Source organism: Pseudopipra pipra, chromosome 1, assembly GCF_036250125.1.
Source record: "Pseudopipra pipra isolate bDixPip1 chromosome 1, bDixPip1.hap1, whole genome shotgun sequence".
Lineage (NCBI taxonomy): Eukaryota > Metazoa > Chordata > Aves > Passeriformes > Pipridae > Pseudopipra > Pseudopipra pipra.
This window is the reverse complement of record NC_087549.1, coordinates 12,856,622-12,883,535: the sequence shown is the minus strand read 5'-3', so window position 1 is coordinate 12,883,535 and position 26,914 is coordinate 12,856,622. Positions and strand designations below refer to the sequence as shown.

Below are 26,914 nucleotides of genomic sequence, written 5' to 3'. Positions count from 1 at the left end.
CTGCTCACTGAAAAGAGTGGGCTCATTGGGTAGCATGTGATGTAAAACAGAGAGAAAACTACTGGCAATTTGCTGTGGTGATAAAGGATCTGGGGAAGTGGGTGCAGAAGGACAGGTAGTATGGCTTGTGTGCTAGGAAATGTGGGCAGATGAAGGTGTTGAATTGAAGGGTTTTGATTAAGAGATCAGGTCAGTACTGTTGGCAATGATCTGGCTGAGAAACTGGAACCTGAACCAAACCTACAGAGAGACAGCAGTGTGTAGGAGCATCGGCCACCACAACAGAGGGACTGCAGTGGTTGTAGGTGTTAAAGACACAGTTCATGAATGTGAATAATATTAGTCTGTATTTTCATACACATGGAATTGAGGACACTTTTATTGCTGAAGAACAACTCTCCATCCCTCCCCTTCTGTTATTATGTTTTGGTGAGAATGCTGAGCTCCCCTGGAGGAAACAAACTTCTCATTTGTTAAAAAAGTGTGGTCCCTATTCCTGAGGATCCCACTGTTAATGTTTAACAACTGTCCTTTTTAAATGACAGCAATTGCTAATATTGCAGGGAAAGCTGCACAGCATGGAAATGTACTTATCTATTCAATGTCTATAAATGCACACTTTATGAGTATTTCCTGTACACACAAAAGATAATAAATGTCAAAGAGAACATGTTGGAGGATTAATAAGAAAATTAATTGCTGTATACATATACTTAGATAAAGGACATGATATTCATCTAACCAAGGATCTGCAGAGGTTGTTTTAGTTGCTTATATTGCTTGGTAGTTTTTCATCATTTACCCCAGCATTTTCTTGGAGAAACTGGCTGGTCATGGCTTGGACAGGTGTACTCTTTGCTGGGTAAACACTGGTTGGATGGCCCAACCCAGAGAGCGGTGTCAAATGGGGTTAAATCCAGTTGGCAGTTGATCACAAGTGGTGCTTTGCAGGGCTCAGTACTGGGGCCAGCCCTGTTTAATATCGTTATCAACAATCTGTAAGAGCGAATCAAGGGCACCCTCAGTGAATTTGCAGTTGGATGGGAGTGTTGATCTCCCAGAGGGTAGGAAGTCTCTGCAGAGGGACCTGGGACAAACTGATGGGCTGAGATCACTGTGTGGGGTTCAACGAGGCCAATGCCAGGTCCTGCAGTTGGGTCACAATAACCCCATAGAATCATAGAATGGTTTGGGTTGGAGGGAACCTTAAAGATTATCTAGTTCCAGCTCCCATGCCCAGGACCTTAAAGATTATTTAGTTCCAGCCCCATGCCCTGAACAGGGATGTCATTCACTAGACCAGGTTGCTCAGGGCTCCATTCAACCTGGCATTGAACACTTCCAGGGATGGGGCATCCACTTCTCTGGATAAGCTGTTTCAGTTCCTCACTACCCTCTGAGTAAAGAATTTCTTCTTAATATCTGGTCTAAACATGCCCTCTTTCAGTTTAAGATCACTGTCCCTTGTCCTGTTGCTGTCTGCCTGTATAAAAAGTTCCTCTCACTCCTTTTTAAAATCCCCTTTAAGGTACTGGTCTTCAATGAGGTCTCCCTGAAGCCTTCTCTTCTTCATGCTTTACAATCCCAGTTTTAAAAATGGAAGTGATGTTTACCTTCTTCCAGTCACTGAGGACTTTGCCTGACCACCATGAATTTATAAATATGATGGAGAGTAGTTGGAAACCACATCAGCTGGTTCTCTCAAGACCCAGGGATATTTGTCATTGTGCAAGTTTTGAGCTGGCTTCCCACCAAGTCTCCAAAACTTGACAAAAAGGCCTGCTTCCCAGAGAGGGAAGAAAAAAAATGAACCACAGGGAAAAAAACTGAAAGAAGTTTGAACAAAACTGAATTCTATCAAAAATATATATTTACAATTATATATATACAATTTGAATATATTATCCACAACAGGGAGCTCCTGAGGGGGGAAAAAAGGAAAAGGGAGGGGGAAACAGGGATAAAAAGAAGCCTAAAACCAAATATCTCCTAAATATACCCGTTAATAGAGAGCTAGTCAATAAATATAAAAATGAATTAAATACTTCCCTGATCGGCACAGCAGAGCTGTGCAAGGCAGCAGCCACCTCCCCCACACCTCCCGGAGAGACCGGAGATAATGGCAGGTCTGAGTAGCAGGCCCTGGCCTATATAAGCAAAGCCCATCTACAGAGAGACCTGTCGCCTTCAGCCACTGGAAGAGAGAAGAGAGCGAACTCTCTTATCTGCACCTTTTTATATGTTGTGTTACGGAAAGGAATAGCATGGAATACTTCCTAAGTCACTACCCTAGTTCCTTCCTGGTTACAAGCTGGTCTCCAGGAAGGCCTAGGGTGAAAACTATCACAGTCATCAGGTCCCATAGAAGTGTGGCTATTCAGCTTCATCAAGTGGTCCCAAACCCACTTTTCACTTATAATGGGAGGAACTTCACCCACACCCACCCAGAGGATCAGGGATGTGAGAGAAGTGGGAAGCATGACTGCCGGGGAAGACTGAGGCAAAGAACCCATTGAAAGCCTCAGCCTTCTCCGCATGAGTCACCGCCAATTCACCCCTCTTGCTTACTGGGAAGGTACATTGTCCTTTGCCTTTCTTTTCTGACTACGTACTTATAGAATCCCTTCTTCTTATTCTTCATGTCCCTTGCCAAGTCCTGGTCCAGTTTTGCCTTGGCTTTCCTGATCCGATCCCTACACATTAAAATGATATCCCTGTACTCTCCCCAGGTCATCTGTCCCTGCTTCCAGTGGCTGTGCGTTTCTTACTCCTCCATTTGAGGGGCAGGAGAGTGATCATTCCCCTTGTCCTGCCATGCTGTTTTCCAGCCTGCCTGGCTCAATTTCCTACACACTGGTATAAAGAGCTCTTGCACTCTACATGCAGCATTACTGGCTTGGGGAAGAGTGGCTGGAAAGCTGCCTGTTAGAAAAGGACCTGAACATAAGCTAGCAGTGTGCCCAGGTGGCCAAGAAGGCCAGCAGCATCCTGGTTTGTGTCCAGCAGGACCAGGGCAGTGATCATCCCCCTGTACTCAGCACTGCTGAGGCCACACCTTGAATCCTGTGTTCTGTTTTGGGCCCCTCACTATGAGAAGGACATTGAGGTGCTGGAATGACTCCAAAGAAGGGTAATGAAGCTGGTGAAGGGTCTGGAGCACAAGTCTGATGAGGAGTGGCTGAAGGAGCCGGGGTTGAATAGCCTGGAGAAAAGGAAGTTCAGGGGGGACGTTATTGCTTTCTACAGCTACCTGAAAAGAGGTTTTAGCCGAGTGGGGTTTGATCTCTTCTCCCAGGTAACAAGCAATAGGACAAGAAGAAATGGCATTAAGTTGTGCTGGGGTGGTTTAGTTTGGATATTAGGACAAATGTCTTCACTGAAGGGTGGTCAGGCATTGAAACAGGCCACTATAGGAAGTGGTAGAATCCCCATCCCTGCAAGTGTTCAAAAGGCACATGGATGTAGCACTTAGGGATGTGGTCCGATGGTGGACTTGACAGTGCTGGGTTAAGGGTTGGACTGGATGATCTTAAAGGTCTTTTCCAACATAAATGATTCTATGATTCTATTCTATGTATCCAGTGTCCTAACCATGGTGACTGTGTTCCATCATTCTTGGTGTAAAACCACAAAAACGCTCACTTTAAGAAGTGCTGCAAAGTTATTTTTGCAGGGCTAGTCCTTACTTTAGTTTTAATATAGATTTTTTTTCAATATAAAGCTGAGTAAAGCTTGTACCTACTTGTAAGTCAAGCATAAAGAAAAAGCTGAATGTAACACAGCTCCTAGCCTGATTTTCTTGATCATGGGGTTTTTTAACCCATATTTATTTCACACTTTTCCCAAATTTAACTGTTGTAGATATGGACAGCTTCTATTTGTTATACTTTTAATTGGTTTTGGTTTTCTTTTCCCTAATAAAATACCTCCAAACTCCTGTAGTTCTCACGTAACCCATCTAGACATGATTTCAACTTCATACCTGCCAATTTGAAAACAGAAAACAGACTACTTGGAATGTGAAAAATAATTTTGTTCCTTACAAGCAAGAACCTGGTTTTTCTTTATTCTAGGAAGATTGCTCTTTATTGACTTTAAATGTGTTCATTTACTAGGGCATCTGAAGGGGAGAAATAGCTGATGCTGACGAATTATGTGCAATGTGTTGAGTAACAAATGTAGAAAGAAGTGAATTCTAGAAGACTTGTCAAGAAAACCAATCACAGAGAGCATTCACATTCACAGGTCTACTTATCTGTCCACACTTCTGAGGCCTCTACGCCTGGTGTCATTCGCACTACAAATGGGATCTATCTGTTTTATCTTCTTCTAATACCCTTTTGAATGCACTCATAATTGTACGTCCTATGAAGTCTCAGCTTTGGAATTAACTTTATGGTCTCTTTAGGCTATTCCATATTCTTTTCTGAATATATTTCAGATAATGTGTTGGCAAATGGCATCACTACCGTTTTTTGGGCAAGGTGGCATGGTTTGCCTCAAGGCTCTACCTTGGTCAAAAAGAACCATGATGTTTCAACAAGGTCTTTAGTTTTTGCTATCTAGTTGTCACAAAACAGAAAGTGGAAGAGATCCAGGATCACGATTTACCCGAAAACCTGTTTCTGTAGCCTGACCAAAGTTGCATCCAAAATCTCTGACGATCCACTCAAGATAGTCAGGAGCTAGAGGCTCATCTGCAGCTGCTGAAGGATTGTCTGCATGGGGAAATTGGCTGGCAAATGCAGAGTGGAATAAGCTTCATCACTTGCATAATAAATACGTCAAAGTACTCCCTGCATTCTCTATATCTTCTAGCAATAGGACAAGAGGAAATGGTCTTAAAGCTGCGCCAGGTGATGTTCAGGTGGGACATCAGGAAGAATTCCTTCATTGAAAGGGCTGTCAAAGATTGGAATGGGCTGCCCAGGGAATTATGTCACCATCCCTGGAAGTGTTCAAGAAATGATTGGACATAGCATTTCGTGCTATGGTTTAGTTTGGATATCAGGAGAAAATTCTTTACAGAGAGAGTGATCAGGCATTGGAATGGGCTGCCCAGAGAGGTGGTGGATTCACCATCCCTGGAGATTTTTAAACGCAGATTGGACGTGGCACTGAGTGCCATGATCTAGTAAATGGACTGGATCTGGACCAAGGGTTGGACTCGATGATCTCGGAGGTCTTTTCCAACCCAATCGATTCTATGATTCTATGATTCTAGTTGGCATGGTAGTGTTCTGCCAAAAGTTGGACTCAATGATCTCGGAAGTCTTCTTCAACCTTAATCATTCTGATTCTATGATTAAAACCTTGGAATGAAAGTTATATGCCATGATTTTTACCTCCCTTGCCAAAGGTTGGAGCTTTGCTTTTTCCCCATAACAGTGACAAATTACAGAACAGCTATTTCAACACATATGTGCTGCTGTTCTACCTTTATTATCTGACTTTATCCTTCACTTTTTACAAGGAGTAATTAGCACCAAAGCAGTTGTAGACTGCCCCAAGACAAATGTCTCCAAATAAATTATTGCTTCAGAAACTACAGGAAAAGCACTTCTTTCCAGTCACTGAGGGTCTACATTTTTCTGTAAATATGCAATGTTGTTCTGGCTTAGTTAGTGACTATACATATTTATAAGGTCTCTGCAAAAACTTCCATCTAGATTTCAACAATCTAAGCATTTTAGGTATTACCCGCAGATATTTTAGCAAATCCTTCAATAATTGCTCAAACCAGTGACTATGTAATGTACACAAATTACTGTGTTTAACTCCATGTTTACTCTAAGCAAAGAATCATCAAAACACTTCTTGAAATTCTTCAATATCAGCTCATTAAAAGCACAGGTAAAAAGGAACAGCTTCACTTCTTCAGCTGGCATCCCTAATCTAACCTAAAAAAAGTATTATAGTATATTTCTGATATTTTTAATAATTTGTCTAAGAATTTAATTTTGTAAACAATTATTTTGACCATCAGTTTCATAAACTTGGGGAAAGGTAGGAGTTTTTTTCCATTCTTTTTTGTTTGTTTGTTTTTTCTGCCATGCTTTGGGTAGTTTTATTCTGGATTTGGATGGCTTGTCAAAATAGACCTAGAGCCAAAGTGTAACAGTTTCAAAGCCTAGCAAATGTGAAAGGAATACAGCAATATCAACCCAATTACCTTATTATGAGTGTTTAGTATTTTTAGTTCCCAATAAAAATAAATTTTACCTCTAAGCTGAGATTTGTGACTATAAATGATATTGTGAAAAATATGACTTAAACCTGATGAACTGAGCTGATAACCTTAATTTTTATCAAACAAGGTAAAAAAAAACCCACCTTTTTTTTCCTCAGGATTTGTCCTCCCAAAGCTGTATGTTCAAGTTCATGCTTATCTTCCTACCCATGCAGATCTGGTAAAGACTTTAAATACCATGAAGGACATTTATGTACAGCAGATGAATTTCCTCTTGTATCTTTGCTCCGCTGATCAGAAAAACCAACTTAAAAGGGGGGAAAGGAAACAAATACATAACATATGTTGTTTGTGTCAACATAAAAGTGTTCAACAAGAGGAGGTAGTTCTGAGTTCAAATTTTCAAATCTAGGTCCAGAACAGCTGTATGGTTTGGACAGTGTTCAGATCCCATACAGTTGTTCCTATAAGGAAATGGAGATTTCATGAGAGCTTAATGTTTTGATGACTGTGTCTTCTCTCTGTCTGAATGAAAGTCCATGGCTTCTATGTAACAGGGTAGTTGAAAGAGATCTCAGATTTGTCATGGATTGAAGAGATCACAGTAAACTGAGTGAGTACAGGGGTTTTCTCATGTGCTTCCCTGACTTCAACACAGTTTTGAGGAAAAACTGAGACTATTTTCTGGGGCAATAACAGACTTTTTTTCCTGCTTTGGCTTGCCAGCTAGTTGAGACCTGCCTTTCCATATTGAATATTGTGCATTTGTTTGGTTTACTGACAAATAAGAAGAGTATTGTGCAAGTTCAGCTCTCTCAGCATGTTTGGAGAGGGTTTTTTTACAGCCACCCTTAGCTGTTCAATACCAATACTTATGGGGAAAAAAAGCAAGACATATCATATTCTCCTATATTATTATGTCAATTGCCTACTTTGTGTGGAAAGCAACTAGCTTCTCTGAAATTCCCAAAACCATGCTAGTTTTAGGGCACCTGGTTCTGCTTTTTGTTTTAAGTTGTCTCAAAATTAAGATTTTTGCTGCTTCTATGAACTGAGGACCTTTTGTATTTTGTTTTAGTGTGACTCAAAATTGAGACATTTTCTGTTTCTATGAACTGAGGACCCAGGAGAGGACAAAACACTGGACTGATCCACAGGAAGCAGTTGTATGTCTAATGTAGTTCACTACCTGACCCTGTGAAAAAAGAATTGAAGTAGGAGTAGTAGGAGGGATGATCAAAGGTGAAAAAAAAAAAAAAATTGAGCAGAGAAGTTGTTCCTTGACTGAAAAAGAAAAATATGTAATGGTGGCTGTTGTAGGAGTGCTCAAAACCTTAGCCAAGCAATGATAATGGTTTCCCTGACATGCAGGGCAGATCTCACAGCGTGGGTAGGTGAAGGTACTTCTTTTCTGACAGCCTTCAAAGATGGGGAAGTGTTGGGTCTTGTAGTCTCCATCAGTTACAACTTATTCCAAATTATTCCAAACTATAATAGCCAGCTTGTAAGGAGGCTATCTCGTATTGGCCTCATAAGTCACCAGTGTGCCTGTAACAAATGTGGATAGAGCCTTCCTAAATCTTCATTCGCGAAGCCCAGCCATGATGATGTAAGGAGGAGAGAAAAGGTCAGCTGGGAGACATTGTCTATAGTAAGGAATTATTACAGAAATATTTCAGATGTTTAGGTAGCTTATCTAGTTATTTTAAGGTGATGGAGAGAGTCCACATTATATTAAATCAAATAAACGTCACTCCTGTCTGATCTGAAAAAATAAGTCATTTTCTTTCCCTGTGGCATCAGCCACAGGTTGCAACACCACTGCTTAGAAACTGGAATAGCATATATGTGAAAGGAAAAGTTTCTCTCCGAAGATGCTCAGGGTGGGACATTCAGAATACAGAATCACAGAATTGTTAGGGTTGGAAGAAACCTTTGGAGATCATCCAGTCCAACCCCTCTGCCAAGGCAGGGTCACCCAGAGCAGGTGACACAGGAACTCGTTCAAGTGGAGTCTCCAGAGTGGGAGACTCCACAGCCTCCCTGGGCAGCCTGTTCCAGTGCTCTGCCACCCTCAAGGCAAAGAAGTTCCTTCCTCGTGTTGCAGGTGCAACAGTGTCCTCATTGGTGCAGGAAACTGGTGAGGGTTTACACTATGGTACACTGTTGAAATAAAATTTAAATTTTAACACAGACAAGCACAGCAGAAACAGAACAACACAAAAGATTTCCCTCCTGAAAACTCTTACCAGATGAGACACTTCTCTTGCAAAAATATCTTCATAGACTCTAGCCAAGTGGACCTCATGGAAGAAGATTAAAAAGGAAAAAAAATCAGTTCATCAGTTTTTTAATAAAGGATTTCTAAAAACTATACTAATTTTGCAAAGTATTATAGAAGAAGGGCTGAAAACCAATAATTTCCTTAGCTTTTCATTGAAATGATCATTAAAATGCAGAAGATGAATAAGCCCCTGCCTTCAGGCTAAAAAGTCTGGATTGCTGTCTGCCTGAGTTTTCTTTAAATCTGAAAGTAATTCTTCTACTTGAATTTCTATTTGATTTGATTAGTTTTAGGGTTGAGGTTTGTGGGTTTTTTCTTGTTGATTTTGTTTTAGTAAACCACTGCAGAAAATTTTTAAGTGTAGTTGAGAGAGTCTCGGGAGCAAATTCAGACTTTGTGTAAGTGAACACTTTGTTCTGGGTCTGACCCTTGCCTGGGCAGCAGCACCATGAATCCCTGTCAGGTACTGAAATATGTTCATGTTGTGCATAACTATTTGGAGATATTTGTCCTGAGACTTTCTAGGGCACTCAAATGCAGAGGCCAATGTTCCCAGTGCATTGGCATCACTGACTAGAACTTCAGTTTAGATATTAAACATTTCCTATGAATTATGCATAATATTTAGTATGTCAGCAATTGTTATAATATTCAAATTCTTAGTAATATTATATTCTTGATATTTTGTATATCGGAATTTTTTGTAAATACCCTCCTGGCTGGAGAGAGAAGAAGACGCTCTGGTGGCAGAAAGGTCTGTGTTAGTGAAGGCTGTTTGTAACAGCACTTCCTGAGAATATGCCTGATTTCTGCTAATCTTGTTCAGGCATGAGCTTCTTGAGGTATAAATGCTGATGGAAATCTTACTCCTTTTGGCTGGAAATATCATCATCTAGGATCATAAATGTAATAGGTGATTTTATAATTGGAGAATATTGTGTTGGATCAGTAACTTGGTGTAACAGAGAGTTCAGAAATATTAATATAGTGTGGTTTAGACTCACCTCATGGAGATAATTTCTAGAGTAAGGATCAAGAATGAAAATATATGTATTATACTGGTATGATTCCTAGGCCATGTTATACACACTGTGTTTAGGTGATTGCCCTAAAATTATATACATTTTTAAAGAGGGCATCAGCTTGGTGACACTTCCAGAAAGCAACTGTTTGTTCTGCAATTTCCCATCTAAGGAATGAAGATTGCCCTTTTCTACCTCTAAAACTACTTTAGGAGGTGTTCACATACCACCGTGGTAGAAACTGTGGAATTACAAAGATTATGATTTCAGAAGTCATCCTGGTTTATGAATAGCATAAATGCACAGATTCACCTAGATGTATTGACTGTCAAAGTAAATCCTGAATTTCTATTGCTATTCTGTCTGAAGTTATGGGGAAAAAAAATTAAAATATAATCTACTTTTTAGCATTTATGCTACTTAATTCATTTTACATTCTACTTAAAAGAGTCCAGGAAAAAAAATTACTTAAACATCAATGACAAAACCTACTCTATCAGGAGGACTTCACAGTACACTCTGTCATTCTATGGATAATGTAACAAGATGAGGCATTACAAAAGGTTGCCCAGGGAGGTGGAGTCATCACCCCTGAGGGTGTTTAAGAGGTATCTGGATCTGGCACTGGGTGATATGGTTTAGTGGTTTAAGGGTTAAAGTGGTAGTGCTGGGTGAATGGTTGGACTGGATGATCTTGTAGGTCTCTCCCAACTTTGATGATTCTATGATTCTATGGTCGTTAACTTATTTTTGCAAGGCAATTGAACATGAATGTTAATGAATGTGAAAAGTTTTATCTGCAACTTTGTATTTCCTTGGGATTAGTTTTTTTTTGTTTTGTTTTTGATTTTTTTTTTGGTTGGTGGTTTTTTGTTGTTGTTTTTTGTTTGTTTGTTTTTTTTTAATAACATGGTGTGGGCCTATAGGGAAATTAAATGTCTCTTTAAGCTGATCAAGAATTGGGATCCTAATGGGGCTAAGACGACAAATGGTTGTATTGAATATACAGCAAAAACCAGGCAAACATCTCTTTTTAATGTCTTTCAAAGCTGCTTAATTTTAGTATAACAGGGCTGTGTGGACACTGATAACAAGCATAAGCTGCCTTGGGCTAGTGACCCGGGTCCTGCCTCCTGTGCTCTGGTAAGGTCTGGTCTCCTGATACCAACCAAAGAAGCAGTGTCTTTCTATTTTGGCAGGAAGCACATTTGCAGGGCTTGGATTATTAACATGTGCTATAGTCACAGAAATTTTAAATTAGCTTGAAACAGAGATAAGCCAGACACTAACACTGCCAGAAACTGACTCTGTGTTTAAGAGCTTTTATTTATTATGTAGTCTCACAGTTTCCCCATGTCAGCTCCTGGGTTCTTATGAGCAACACACTCAGCATCTTCCTATGGTCCATACACATTAACAGAGCTCAGAATCTATTTTGATAAAATACGGGGAATACTAATGAAATTATTTAATCTTTTTTGACTAGGAAGTACTACTATTTGTTATTCCAATGGTGTTGTCCAACTACTGTGAAAAAAACATAGTTGTTTTTTGGCATAATGTTATAACTTCCAAATTATTCTAGAAATTAATCTTGCAATCTCTTGTTTACTCATTGTTTCTGCTTAATATATGAGGAATAAATGTTTATGAAAAAAGCTAATCCATGAAGTAGAAAATAGCTTTAGTTCATGATATATTTTCCTAGTTTATCATTCTGAGTTAGAAAAAATATTTTATTGAATAAAGCTATTGTTTCAACCAGCTCAAAAGCCTGTCTTCAACACTGACAATTACCAAGTAATCAGTAGTGGTAATTGCAAATGAAGAAACATTATCTTCTGGTAAAGCTGCTCTCCAGCTCAGCAATAATTTAGACTGGGGAGGAAAAAAGTCTGCCAGACTTGAAGTTTAAACAACTCCATCTGAAGCTACTGGAAATATTTTCAATGAATTAAATGATGATTTTACTGAGCCACTTGTGCCCTAAGGCAGAAGGTTTATTAAGCCTTGTAATGATTATTATGGTTATGAAAACTCCAGGTACTGGTCTCAATATATAAACATTTTGTCTTTGCCTGGATCTCAACAAATAACCTCTCATACCAAAAATGTTTCAGCACATTTATAGATTTTCATTAGCCTGGGAAAAAAACATTTAAAAAAAGGAACCTTCTCAAGGAAGTTCGTGAGTCGATATTCTCCTGGTTCTTCTAAAGCAAGTATAATAGTTTAACAAATGAACACATGCCTAGTACTTATACATACAACCCAGTTACTCTCTGAAAAGAGCTACTACCAATAATTAAACTCATCTAAGAGGACCCTTATAATGCTCACAAGCGACTGCATAAAGAGAACCACTTTTTAAATGTTAACTGTTGCATGAAAGCCCAACCACACCAGCTAAGGGTTTGCTTACTTTTTTTATGCATATGCACCACTGAATCCTCCTCTGGGTCTGTGATAACAGGAACTGCGTCAGCATTTCTCTGATAAAAAGCTGTGCGTGGAAGCTGCATTTGGAAAAGGGAAATTGCACAACATAGCTGTTTGGTTAAAGCAAGTAAATGTATCCAAGAACAGTTCAACTCCTAATGAAAATCTTTCTAAGTACAAAAGCCTGGCTTGGCTGACCCTTTGTCTGCAGCTCCCAGGGCATAGAGGTGTCTCCAATTCAACTGCTCAGCACAGGACCTACCAATAATGGTTGGAGATTTTTGTATTTGGAAGATGAATAGTATCTCAAAAGCAGAGTGTCAGCACTGATGAGCACCAGGACTTAACAGATAGTGCTTTTAATGAACACACTAGTAAATGATTTGAAGTGCTTTGCCTGCTCAGTGTGCTACATTGCAGATGAGAATATTCCCACTTTTCCTGGCCAAATGTAGAGGACTGTGATGATTTCAGAAATGCATACTTTTGTGTCTCTCTTCAGTCCTCATCTAGAAAAGGACTAAAGCTGTATGCTGGCTAGTTTGGAGGAACCTGATGTGTGTCCCCAAGGCTGGGGGAGGCCCACACAGACCACTCCTTTGGGGCAATGCTGTGGGGCAGAGCAGCACAGACCTGATGCTCTCAGATCAACCAAAGATAACACAGAACCAACTGAGAAGCGATTTTTTAAATAGTTTTGGCTTTTTTGCATCTGGACGGTACCTGGGCTTCTGCTTTAGATACCCAAGTCTCACTTCAGACCTTCCCTAAATTTCTTTTATGTTTAGAAGCAAAAAAACCATGTTGCTGCTCAGGTATCAATTTCTTTAAACATTTGGTTACTTTGTGTTTGCCCCTAAAGAAATCTGATTTGTACTCTGGTATTTTTCAGTCTGCCACAGCCATTAGAAGTAAAAGGCAACCTAAACCTCAGAATGTAACCTAGAACCTTTCAGAAAAGGAAATTTGGATTTATTCCACTGGAATTAGGACAAAACCAGATATTGAGATCAGTTGGACTGTAAAACCAGACAAAGTTAGGGTGTGTTGAGAACAGTAGTTTAGGCTCAGACAAGTTTCTTGTCATGAATTATTCATGACACTGGACTATTGAGAAGATTCGGATTCTTTCCTGTAAGATATGTAACTTTAGAGATGAAATTACAGAAACTTTCAGTGCTTACGAATTCCCAGTATCCCTAGGAAAAGTTTTTTTCTTTTCTTTTAAAGCTCAAGTTCATTAAGTTTTTTGAGAATCTAGTGGCTTTTAATGCTGTGTAAATGGAAGCTGATGTTTTTGTAAATGGTCTTTTACAACAAGGTAAAATACACAGGACATGAGGCAAGAAATGGAGAAGTTCTGATTTTAACAGTGTCTTAAAAATGTATGAGCTCTCTGGGCTGGGCTAAAATTAATATGGAGACCTAGGGTGGGATGTGGCCCTAATACATGTGATTTTAGACACAAGTTTGGCATAGGCCTCCCTCTGGAGACTGGCAGACAGTTCCTCCTCTGCTGGCTATAAAGAGCACACAGGCACTCACTTCAAATCTAACTTTCGGACATCTGAGAGAGGCAGATTTCTGGTTAATTTACAGCAATAGAGCTTGAAACCTTCCAGGTAGTGTCTTTATGACTTCCCAATTATTTTTTGATCTGCAAGCAAAGCAAAGTATATACAAATACACACAGTAAAAAGGATGTTCTGTCCAAAGGCATGTCCTGTAACCGAGGCAATACCAGTTGTACAAAAAACAATTTGCAGGTTAATGGGTTAATGGTATAAACCTTAAATGAGGATTTGCATTCCTGACCTCATAGGCAGGAAGCCTCATGTGACTGGAGATCAAGCTGTGGAAACTTTATTCTGAAGGAAGAGAAGAAGAACAAACATCATTGTGGTTTTGCTTTTGCTTTAGTTGTTTGGGGTTTTTTTTTATTGGTTGGGTTTTTTTGAGTTTGGTTGGTTAGTTTTATGTTTGTTTGTTTGTTTTTTTTAAAAAGGGAAAGAAGAACTGAACATGCATTAAACAATCCTGCAATGTCTTATATTAACTCTGAGTACTTACAAAATTTTGCCCTACATTTGAGAGAGACCTGCGCTGAAGGAGGTGCCTGATCCTCATGCATATAAACTCTATTTCCAGTCTTTTTCTAAGTGAATAACCTGCATTGTGAATAGTGGTTGATCAGTTGTTAACTTTCTTCTTTCCTTTGAAAGAGAGCAGATCTGTCAAATTAAACTAAAACCTGCTGAGATAATCATGCTGAACTGGAAGGGCCCTTAAACCCCTCCTGCAGCTAAAGGCACAGCTCTTGAGTGAGGTGGTGGCTGGCAACAAAAGTGGGGGTGCCCTTAGGAGATGAGGAGGGCAATTCCATTATGCTTAGGTGGCCTGTAACTTACTCCTGCAGAAGGCAGCACAATATTCCCTCATATTAACATGCTGTGTTGTGGGCTGCTCACACATGCACAATATCAAATACTGTGGCTATCTGCAATCAATGAGCAGATCCTATCACCAATTTTGAGACTGCTCATCTACTCCATTTTTTCATGAAGCGTTGTTTCTGTATTGCCTCCTGGGGGGAGTTTTCTTTGCTTTCTCTTTTAGACCTCCAGTGGCTTAATTTAAGGATCATTTCACCAGAGGAAGACGTATTAGGTTTCTGTGTAAGCTATTAGGAATTGGCTTTAGTAGAAGCTGCGAGAGGAACGAGGAAAGTATGGTTTGTGGATGCTGTCTGCAATGATTCCCTCGTGGCAGTGAAGGGGTGATAAGAACAGATAAAAGTGGTCCAGAAACAATGAGCAATAAACTGGGAGGTGCCTTCAAAACTGGAGAGTAAACAGCTGCTCATTTGATTCACTGCAGTCATGTTTTCGTATCCTTTTCCTGTGCAGAAGAAAAATTATTACTGTAGGTCTGCTGCAAAATAACAAAAGGATCTGGAATACACCTTTGCACGTGCTCCGGCTGAATTCTCTTCTACAGGGAATGAAGTGGGGATAAAATGGCCTCCACTTTTCCTCCTGTAGTTGTGAAGGGTCAAGGAGCAATTGTGACAGCTGAAATATGTTTCCTCAGTTGACAGAAATACAGGCATGAGACGTGAGAGCAGGAGACATCTTACCAAAGTCAAAACTGACCAGAACATGTGTATATTTGTGGTCAGTTCTTCAGATGCTCCTCTGGAAAAGTCATGCAAGACTCTTGCAAAATCAACAGGATTGGCAGTTCAAATCAATATTTTCTCCATTCTTGGCATTTCATGAATGTCCAAGGGAGGAGACAAACTGTCCTGGCCACCTCTCTGTCACAGTCACACACACTGTGTGGGCAGTAAAACACACCCCGCACCACCTCACCTCCTGAGGGCTTTTCTCCTGTGTTGTCCTCAGGGGATCTCCATGGCAGCTGCTGCACAGAAGCCACCAGTGCACTCCATTTTTATCTTGACTAAGGGCAAACTCTCTTGGAGGTTTGTGCGTGGCAGGATGCCACTCATTGACTCAACACCACTGTTTCAGCACGTCATTCTGCTGCTGTTCCTTTACAGCGCGTGTGGATGTTGTACGCATTTGGATCCTTCCTGCCTTCCTGCTTGTTTTCTTTTGATCCTACTGATCATTACTTTGTACTTGTGATTTTCAACTTTTGTCAGTATTGCAGTGGTATAATGATATAATTGTTTGTCAGACCTCTTTTGTTTTAACCCAAATTTATGGCCAGTTTTCCCTCAATTCCTTTTTGGAAAAATCCCGTTGCTCAAACTTGAGCCAAAAGTGTTTTTTTCTGGAAAGCATTGAAAGAAATGGTCCTGACTGCCTACTTTTGACAAAAGATAGTTGGAAAATATTAGATTTCTCACCTTACTGAAAGATATCCAACTTTTTATAAGAACTTCTTTTGATCTTGATGAACATTGAAGAGATAATCTTTATTCAACTTCATTCATGTCCAGTCATTGCTATTGTTTATATGAGATACCCACTTGCTCAAAGAGTTCCAAAAGTGGCTATTGAGAGGAAAAGCATTTGTGGAACACACTTGCACATTAACTTAATTCTTTCAGTTGCAAGAAAATGTTTAAAAAATATTGGAGTTTTCGATTTTTTTTTCTTCCTTTTTCCTCTCCCAGTTTTTTCTTTCTGGGGAAAAAAAAAAAAAAGATATTTTTAACTTTTTCAATTTTTTGAATTTTGCTATATTGGAAGAAAATTTAAGAAGGGGTAGGAATTTCTACTTCATAAAGAAAGATTTTTCTTTACAAATAAAAGTCTAATCTGTCTTCAGCCCCTGCAGAAACCTTGACCAAATTCCCATATGAAGTGTTTGGACCTGATTTTAAAATTTCCCCTAAGAATATGTCTTTAATACATCAATACTCAGGTTTCAAGAAACATCACTTTATCTACCTCCTTTCAAAACAGAAAGTTGTATGCAGACACCTGGAATTTATTATTTCCAAAATGACACAAAACTGGAAAAACTTATCATTTTGTAGTCAGAGAACTTCATTTTTTGTCTTAAGAGGACAACAAATTTTGTTCCCATTACCATTAAGTTATGTCTGTGTGATGAGGAAACCTAAATGTTCCAAAAGAAATCAGCAGAATAAAAGAGGAGAGTAGAACAGTACCTAAAAAACCAGCTGAAACTGTACCAAAAAAATCTGGGTTTTGTCTCCTGTGGTGCTTTTCTCTCATTCCTGCCATGCACCGTTGGCTATGACCATCCCTTACCACCTTGTGCCTTTTTTGGATTGTGAAGTATGTAAAATCAGGAGCTGCCTTTAAAATTTCGCAGGCTGACACGGATATCAGTGGTTCTGTATAAATATGGCAATATGACTGTGGCTGCTTGTACATTCACAATTGTTATGATGGTAGTCCCATGATTCTGTGTCTACCTGTGACTTTAGAAACACGACATCTGACAAACAGCAACAGCCGAGGAAAACAATCCCTGCTCACTCACCTGTCAGGGCTGACCTTGACAACTGAACAAATCCAGTTCCACCCAGTAGAGGTATTTGTAGTAATTTCATAGCAATTATGAAAATATTATACAATAAAAAATTATCCTTATAAATTGTAATCCATATATATATATAGTAGCAATTCCTTTGAGTGAAAATACAAAATGTTCATGAACGGAAAAGCCAGTAGTGCTAAATACGTGAAACTGGACTACAGGGCCTGGGAATGTGACCTAATAAATGAATGATAAACCAGACAGACAGATAAGCAGGGCTTTTTCTCAGAGCTCTGTAGCTCACACAACTTAATCTTTGTAAGGGAGGGAAGTGTTGCAAATGCTGCCTAATATTTTTCTGAAGCTCATGTCCTCTGCAAAAAAACTCTAGTAACCATGCTGAAATGATTAGAGTGATTGTACCATGAAATGGCTTGGATTTGCTCATCTGGCTTCAAGTTCAGAGGAATGACCAACAAACTGACTTATGTTCTTAACAGTGTAGACCCAGAAGGGTTCGAGCAGATGTTGCAGGTTTACTCCAGGCAAATACATGAAGTTTTGTGGTTTCTCTTAAGTGTTTGCTAATATCTACCATATTGCAAAGTCAAATGTCCTTACTCAACAGAGCTGACTATTCATAATACAATACAGATGATTTAATCTGTGGTTAGGACTTTCCATTTCTACTAGAGCAGTTTAAAGTCTGGATTGCTCAAACCTACATTACACTGACATACAAACCAAAAAAAAAAAAAAGGGGGGGGGCAAAAATCCCTATCAGCCCCAAACCCTCAAACTCTGCCAGTTCACATGCCTGTGGTTGTGTTGTGTTGTGGTGCTGTGACCATGTGCATGTCCAGGTGCTACTGGGACATTGCTCCTTCAAGTCTATAATTGAAGTTGAAGATTTTTGATAAAAGTTTTTGAAGCGATTAGAGGTGAGTATATCTTCAGAATTAGAGTCACCCTGATCTTGACTGTACTTGATTCTTTTGCTTGCATCAAAACTTCATCTACACTCCTCTCTTATTTGTGGCTCACACAAAAAATGAATGGTAACTTTTCATATTGAAAATATTATTTGAAATTCATTACCAGGTAAAGCAGTTTTAATATGATCATACTTTCAAAACTGATCTAAATTCTCTTTGTAGTCCTGACCATGTTGTAATCCTGAAGAGATTTGTATTGTGTTTTTTTTTTCTCCCAGAAAAGCAGTTTATACCAAAAAATGTTCCTGAAGAACACAAAAGAATCGGGTTTGAGTATGATGACTGTTTTTGGACAAAAGCATTGGGTGATAGAGGATTAGAAAATCCTAAACAATTTGTTTTGACATCTTTAAACAAAGACATTTATTTGGGGTTTTTGAAAAACTGCTTTCAACAATAAATGAAGACAGAAGACTGAGAGATTTGAATCCCACAAACAATACACTTTGTGTCAGAAGAAATACCTCTGTTGACAAAAAGTGCATTTTGAATTTCTCTTGGTTTAACAAAGCAAACAAAGGGTTTTGGTTGACTGAAGATTATTTTCTTTTTATTTTTTTTCAGTTTGGGCAGAGCACCAAAAAAAAAAATCAATTTCATGCATAGCACTGCTCCTGAGTAACTCCCAGAATGAGGCAGAACAAAATAAAGTTTATATCTTGGTTGAAACACTGGCCACTTTGAAATCAATGGCAGAATTCCCATTCATTTCACTGGGGTCAGGCTTTTGCCTTCATCTTTAACTTACAGCTCAGTTTTCCTTCATTATACATTGCAGAAGTGAAGGAGACTTCATTCTGGTCAAATCACTGCTAGTGAATCTGTCCCAAGAGAAATATGCAATACACACTTCTCCTTTCTGTCCTAAAAGAGCACTGGAAAAAGCATAATTCACCAACTTTTATAATGTATGTGGGCGTTTTCAAATGTATCTTAATGTCTTTGTCTATAGTAAACCCTGTTTAAGATGTTAATAATTTTTGACAAGCACTTCCCTTGTGTCTGGATTTTGAAAGGAAACCTAGAGCATAAAATGGCCTTGTTCTAGTCATGCAGTGGATTGAAACCAGCAGAAGCTGATAGCAAACAGCTTTTCTCCAACATAAGTTTGGTTTGCTTTCCCATGGATTTCTACTTTGCCTTTTGCTGCAAGCTGGCAGCACTATTTAAAAGGACAGGACAAAAATCATACTCAGAATTCTCTTTTAAATACTGATTTTTTTTTTTCATAAGCTGTACTTTCTTCCTGACATCCAAAAGCATGGAAAAAAAAAAAGTTGTATTATTACAAAAAAAAGCCTTCAGAGAGCTTTCTTTAGAGCACGGAGCAAAACAGAGAGCTCCCAAAAGGGAAGTCTGCACTCTGGAAGGTCAGAGCAGCTATTTCCATTCCTGGGGCAGCTCAGCATCATGCACCTTCAGTTCTTTCTGTTTATTGAGTCAATGGCAAGTCATAAGAAAAATGCACTTTTCACCCCTGTATGAGAATAAAGCAACATTAATTGTATCATGGTTTTATTTTTATGCAGTTTCAAGGCTGTGGCCTATCTGAAAGCTCTTGAAAATTCAGCTATTTTTATGACAGAGTTGGGGGTGCAATGAATTTTCTAGGGCTAAGAAGTCAACATATCCATCAAACCATGGTAGCTGAGCATGTGCTCTTTGTTATCGAAACTTGACTCTTTATCCAAGACCTTGGATGCCTGAAAATAAGGGTTAGTGTTGTGTGTCTTCATATCTTGCAAAATACATTACTGTGAGAAAGCAAAAGTTAATGTGGTCAATGGGGATACAGTGGGATTCATCTCATCCTGACCTAAACACTTCCAAATGGCAAGGCATCCTGTCCTAGTCTGCAGTGACATTTTTGATGAGATCTTCACTGACCGTCATGAAAGCTGAGACTCCTTGCGCTCATCTGGACGTGTACTTCTGGGTACCCTCTGGACTCTGGGAAGGTATTTTCACTTCCTTCTGTCTGCTGGCATTCTCCAAATTAAAACTTAAATTAGCTGTAGATATTTATTTAGTTTTGAACATGTTATCTACATAATCATGGTTTTCACCAATTTTATAACTGCTGTTATAGGCAAACTATTCAAGTCTTGCCTGTACTGAATTTGATTTTCATTTACTCATGGTAATATCTGTTTATGTTTCTAAGTAAAATCACTTGCTGCTTGCGAATGGAGATTCCCCAGAGAGGTGAAGCTGACAACAGCTCTCACCTTAAACCAAATCAGGAACATAAGTTTCTAACATAGTGTTAAAAAAAACCAAGGAAGCAAATAAAAAAAAGAAAAAAAGTGAAGAGCAAGTGAAATTCTAACTTCACATTGAATGACAATGATAGTGAATTTATTGATGAAAACACAAGGCTCATGTTCAGGCGTCAGGCTATAAATGCTAAGAAGGCACAAGAAATCCTGCAATGAGACAGAAAACAGTTACAGGACTTAGAACTTTTCTTTAATGTGGCACATTAAAGTAACAATTTTAGCTTTGCAAGGATTCATTTGTAAATATAAAAATACATCCTCTACCACATGTTTCCTCCTCCCTTCCTGCTGAACCAGCCTATCCCTTCTTCCCATTTTCTGCTGCAGCAGCAGCCAGGCTTTTCCTTTCAGTTGCTCTGGCAGCTGCAGTCCCACCCTCATCTCAGCACTGAGTGCACACAGTGATTATATATGTCTATTGCAAATGATCATTTTCCCCTCTGCCTCCCAGCTACAAATTCCCATCACAGTATACTCCTCTTTAAATCTCTTCTTTATTGAGTTTCATCAGCATAAGGCCATTGTTAATACATCTGTTTGAAATAAAAAATAATTTCCCTGTGTCTGCCACCCCCTCTCCACTACAGTCTCACCCGATCCCAGGTTCCAGCCGTGATTAACCAACACACATGTGTTTCGAATAAAAGTTATCTTCTCTTCACACACCCCTCCTCCCTCTCCCAGCTGCAGACTTCCCTGCTGCGTTATCCTCATTTGTAACTTTTCTGCCTTGTTTTCAGCCATGCTCTCTCATCAGTGTCTTCCCTGTTATTTATATTTGCTTATGGATATGTTTAGCACCTTTCTTTTAAAGAAGAGGCTCTAAAAGAGATACAACACTATCACAGTCTTCTAGACCAGGAAACTCAAGTCAGCCGAGTTGGAGAAATTTGCCACTTGCTCCAGAGTAGGCACAGAAGGCTTGGGAATAGCATCTGTGATGGCACCAGATTCTCTACTGGTGTAAACTGGAGCTGGAAATCAAGGTATTTGGGCTAATGGGCACATGCCCGTGTGCTGGATTGTTCTCCTTCCCTTTTCAAAGATCTTGCTCTTTTCAGAGATAGGTGTCTTTAGGGAATGTTACTTACCTGAGGTTTATATATAAGACTTATGGTGGGTTAGGGAAGCAGTGGCTTTCAGACCTACAGGCACATCCTTTCAGCTGTTATTCAGTGACCAGAGATAGTACTTGATTTGTAGAAGACCAGGGCACGGGCCCATCCTTTTTCCCATCTGCACAGCAGATGGCTTATGCATGTCCCTAGTTTAACCCACTGGGGTTTTGGGTAATTACCCTGGCTGCTCATGCCTCCTACTGCAATTATTCGCACCCAAACTATGTTTCAATCTACTATGCAAAAATTCTCAACACCGAAATACTTTCTCTGCCTATTCTGCTATGAACATAACAAGGACATGATGGTGCAGATGGTTTTTACACTTGCTGTGTTTATATTGTATCCCAAAACTGGTATTGTCAATCTCAGCTTTTTAAAAATTACGAGTTGTCCTCCAAAGCATTACCAAGACAAAAGAATTAACTAGCAAGCAGTTGTGCTTGTTTGTCTGGCTTCTTGCCTCGGGTCAAGATTTTCAGCTCTGTGACTGTAGTGTCTAGATATGTAAGCTTTTTAAATTTATTTATTTTTTTTTTTTTGCAAATGAAAGCTAGAATTCCAGTTTAAGCTCTTGTTTTGGGAAGCTTAGGCCCTTGCTTTGGGAAGGTGGTGTTTTAGGAAGGAATCACACCCTTTATTGTGGATCTCACTAAATACTTAGAAATGCTGGGAACATGTTGAAACACTTAATTCCAAAGGAAAATCTGCATATATACCAGATAACGCTCCACCAAAGGTAAAAGTTGCTGGTCATCTGGGTCACATGTTAAATGTTGCTATCTAAATGCCAGCAAAAACAGTGAAGAAAACCTTTCAGAGCTTCGTGCTATTTTCTTTCTAAAACATTCTTTTAAATAAGCACATTTATATAATACTACAGTATTATATAAATTATGTATAACATATATGTATATAAATTTATTTTATATATATATACATTTTTCACAGAGAGAGTAATCAGACATTGGAATGGGCTGCCCAGGGAGGTGGTGAATTCACCGTCCCTGGAGGTTTCTAAGATGAGACTGGGTGATGTACTTAGTGCCATGTTCTAGTAACCACAGCAGTGTTGGATCAAGGGTTGGACTTGATGATCTCAGAGGTCTTTTCAAACCCAGTTGATTCTACAATTCTATGATTAATATATTTATATAATACCACAGTATTGACAAGTAGTTTATGTCTTAAATAATTTCTCTATTGTGATATAAGTGTATTCATCTTAAAATAATTTCCCCCAAAAGAAAAAGAACTGTGGGAAGGACAGTTAACTTGAAGTAGGTAGCTAGAACCACAGTGTCAGAAACAATTTTTCTGACTATATTGGTAGGAATGCCTGTTGGTTTCTTGATTTTGTTTTTATTTTGTTTATTACCTTTGTGGCTGACAAACTCACAAATTATTATTATAAAAAAGGAGTATCTTAAATGTGGGACTTAAATAATCTTCGGCTTGATTTGCCCCTATGGCCTCAACCAAACTGGATACTGATAAACTGAATTAGTCTGAAGTAGCAGAACTTGACTTACTTCTCTCACTCCTTCAGTCTTCTGCTCAATTGACCTAAAATACCAAAGGTGTCTCTGAGTTCAAGTTATGATAGAAGAGAGACCAAACTAAAACCTGAGATTTTATTGTTGTTGTTACTTCTATTAAAAGGTGTTAGACAAAAACAAATGATAGATGATCTCTACAATACTGAGGACTTAACAACAGACAATCCTCTCCTGGATAACTTGTGATTTTCCAGATGTTGGCCAAGATGCACAATTTAGTCTTAGATGTAAAGTAAGAAATAAGGTCAAGTTAATATTGACTTTTCCCTTCGCTGCTGTAAAGTAGAAAAAGTCTAATTTTCCTTTTCTGCCTTGTTTTCTGCAGATTCTTGAAGTTCTTTGCAGACACAATGGAGGATGTGAGTTCAAAGGAAAATGTGACTGGAAATGTTACACTTCGATGAAAAATGCTTATGCTCGTTTCCTCAGCACTTGTGAATGAACTCCTCAGATCTCTCTTTATAACACTGTAGAAAAGAAAATTGTGGCTTTGGCTCATTTGTTGTTCAAATTGTTAACTGATTTGCAAATGCAAGACGAAATACTTTTCTGACTTGTGCCTCTGCAAGGAGAGAAGGTTTCTTGGGATCTGATCAAAAGAAGAGAAAACAAAGCAAGACTTGCAGAAGTTAAAATTTGTCTCCAACCATCTTTGATTTTTTACTGCTGGAAGTGGTACATCAGCAGGAACCAAGAATAATACAAGTATACAGTCTGGCTTTCAAATCCCAGCAGAACTTTCAGACCTGATGGTAGAAGTGCTTTATCCCAGATCACAACTCACGTCATTCCCTCGTTGGTTCTGCAGTAGAGTTATGAGAACTAAATATGCGCACGCACGCACGTGTGTGCACCGTGTAGGGTGTGCACTGCAGCTTTTGCATGATCAACAAACATTTGGCAGCTATCAAACATAACAGCTTCCTCTTCTCAAGTCTAATGACAGCCTTTTCTTTTGTACTCCAACCATAATTGTTAATGCATTAAAGAGCAATCTATGCCTTCATATTTGAAGGCATGAAAGTTTTCATATTGAGCCCTATATTTGATTCCTCTCCAGTTAGTCAACATACATGCAACTGGTTTCATGGCTGGGTTCTTCCGCTCCTCCAGTGAAGGGGAAATGTTTTACTGATTTTTTTCTCACAGTCGAGCTCTTCACGTGTGTTCTTAAAAATGTGCACTCTTCAAAATGTGTGCTCTCTGTCTGGACTTGCTGATAACTAACAAGTGCTGCTGAAGCCCTTCTGCACCCAGAATTACCCTACCAATCTGTCTATTTTCTTTGAACTAGTACTTTGATGCCATTTTTTCTTAAAATTGAGCAGTTATTAAAAATTAGCTGTGGGGATAGACACACACAGAGTACGATGAGGCAAATCTCGTTCCTTTGGGAGACTGGACTAAAACAACATCTCAGTATGCTACATGCATATCTGTCTTCCTGCATGGGAGCATATATCCTACACTGCACAAGGACCATCCAAGGAATGTGCACATAGCCATTAGCAACACAACTATGTAGAGGGAATATTTTATGCAATAATTTTTTCGTATTAAATGCATTTTATGCAAGAAATTATGCAACAAAAAAATGGGGAGATTTCCCCGTACTGTTAGGTCTTATTGCTATTTGTCTGTGCAATAGATCCATTCTACCAGTTTCAAGTCTTCTATTGTCTAGACAGCTCTCACTCAAGCTTTTTACAAGGTGTCCTCAGGCCAATTCACACACGGAAGATTTAATGAGTCTTAGAAATCACTTCAGTTTTTTCAATGTGTTTAAAAGTTAGATTTCTAATTGAAGGTAATCATTGTTTTCTCTACAGTCAGCAAATAATTGTTTCCGGGAGATCACTCATCTTAAGAGAAAGAAGTAGAGCTACATTGTAGTGCTACAAGCAGTGGTACATTTTCAGACCAGTCAGTCTCACCTATGTCTCTCCAATGGCTGGAGAGAAAACCTAGATAGGCAGAATGTGTTGAGACAAAATCTGGACCTGATGACTTCCTTGGGAATTGCTCACAGCCTTTGGAGGTGAAGTCTGTTTCCAGGTAACAGAGTCCACATATTGAACTGCCTCTGGTTGTGTCATGTAGATACATGACCACTACTGGCTATGTTATGGCCATGGCAAATTCCTTTCTGTTAGTGACACAAATGGGGGTTTAAAAGAAACCAATCTTTTTTTCATGTGGTTTAGTCATTTGTCTTCTACTTAGAAAATTAGGGGGTTTATGGTATTGCCTCATCACTGCTTCATTGCTTTTCTCCAAACCACTACCAGAGATGGGCCAATAACATCAGCTTAAAAGCAGGAATTAGTGTGTCAAAACTGATATTGCATTATTTCTTCAGATGTTACCATGCACTGACGAGTGACAAACTGCACTGAAAACAGGGTCTCAATGTTCTCTGAAAAGAACTGCTGAAATACTTGATAAGCTTCAGTCAAACCAAGCTGTTTTCTTAATTTTGGAGCCAACTTGCCAAATGATCTTTCAACACTTCATGGTATTTTATGTAGGGTTCTTCAGTGTAAGAAAGTGTAAAAAGTTCAGTGTTAAGTTATACTAATCCTCTCTGCTATGCTGCAACAGCACAAAATGTTGAAGTTCTCAGCTTTTCAGTCACTCATCAGAGCAGCTTCTCTGCCACAGCTGTGTAGTGTCATATAGATATGCTTGATATTAGATATGCTCTATATTAGATATGCTACATACAAGGCAGTGCCAGCATAGTGTACTTTGAATATATTTACCATGCACATTTTAACACCTCACCTCTGGTCCAAAGGTTCTTTTGTTCCAAATAATTTCAAACTACTGCAATGGCTCAGGTTTTGTTCTTATTTTTCTGAAGAGTCTGTTTCTTTTCCCTCAAGATTCAATTGGCTCTGTTATATACAGTTTTGTCATCTAATATCTGCTGTCTCTTGAAACACTGTGAGAAATTTCCAAACACTCCAAAAGCACAAACTAAAGGTCCCAGCTGCTGTTAGTGGGATGAATTATTACTGTGTTTAGTTTATCAAAATTAGGGTTCATGTCTCTCCTACCTTCTATTGGAATGTTTGCAAGCTTCCAGGACCTCAGCCTACCTGCTTGTGTTCCCCACACTGTCTCATTTCCCTTCCCTTCACTACATATCTACCCTCTTTTGTTCCATGTGATATCCAAGCAGCCTCTTTACACCACAATTCCAGAGGTCTGCCAGTGCCGCTTGCCTACCTTTTCCAAAGGTAACCATCCTTTTCCAGAGGACATAATTCATAACACTTTATATGGAACAGCAGTTCCTAGAGAGTACACCAGTTGTCTAGCTAGACAGCTAGAATAAACCAATTATTTAGAATAAACCAATAGTTTGTACCTTTGCAAATCACTTTTCTACCACCCAGGACTAGACAAAAGAGAGTCCAGGCTTTCTATTGCATCATTACATCACTCCTCTGGTTCTCACAGGACCTTTTAACTTCTATCCCAAAAATTGTGTTTCATAAGGGAAAATAAGCATCTTTCACTGCCCACCTCTAAGATTATAATTTTCTCTCTTTCATAATCTTGTGATGTTGTTTCAGTCAATTCTCTTGTTCTCCAAAATAAGGTGACAAGAATTACTGGCAAAGCTGTTGAAATCTAAAATTTCTGAAATTACTTCTTTATATTGCTACTGCTTTCAAATCACACTCATGCTATGTTTCATTAGTTTGAATTTAGAAATAGCTGACAGATTGCTCTCGACCTCATCTCTTGCAAATCAGGCAGCCCTCCAGCACCCAAACCAGCAAGCTCCCTAAGTCCCAGCTGTAGTAGCACAGATGGGAGAAAGTGGCCATGTCACATTCAGCATAGTGGTGTGAAGGTCTTGTTGGGCTTTGCAATTTGCCTGTATCCACATGTTTTTTCTTGCCCTTTATTCAGTCGTACTTTGGGGAGGGTGGTGTTCACGTTGGTTAAGGATTGTCCTTTACAATCCATTTGTACAGCATCTGTCATCACTTGGCCCACAGCTGCAACTGAAGGGCAACTTCATTGTGTGGTTGAA

At 39.1% G+C, this 26,914-nt stretch overlaps 1 long non-coding RNA gene across 1 annotated transcript; it reads left to right on the top strand.

Annotated features, from left to right (window-relative positions):
* Nucleotides 1-1,491: 1,491 nt before the first annotated feature.
* On the top strand, nucleotides 1,492-23,892 carry LOC135409813 (uncharacterized). The gene is made up of 2 exons (XR_010428369.1): nucleotides 1,492-2,575; nucleotides 23,192-23,892. It is a non-coding gene; the product is annotated as an uncharacterized LOC135409813 (long non-coding RNA).
* Nucleotides 23,893-26,914: the final 3,022 nt, after the last annotated feature.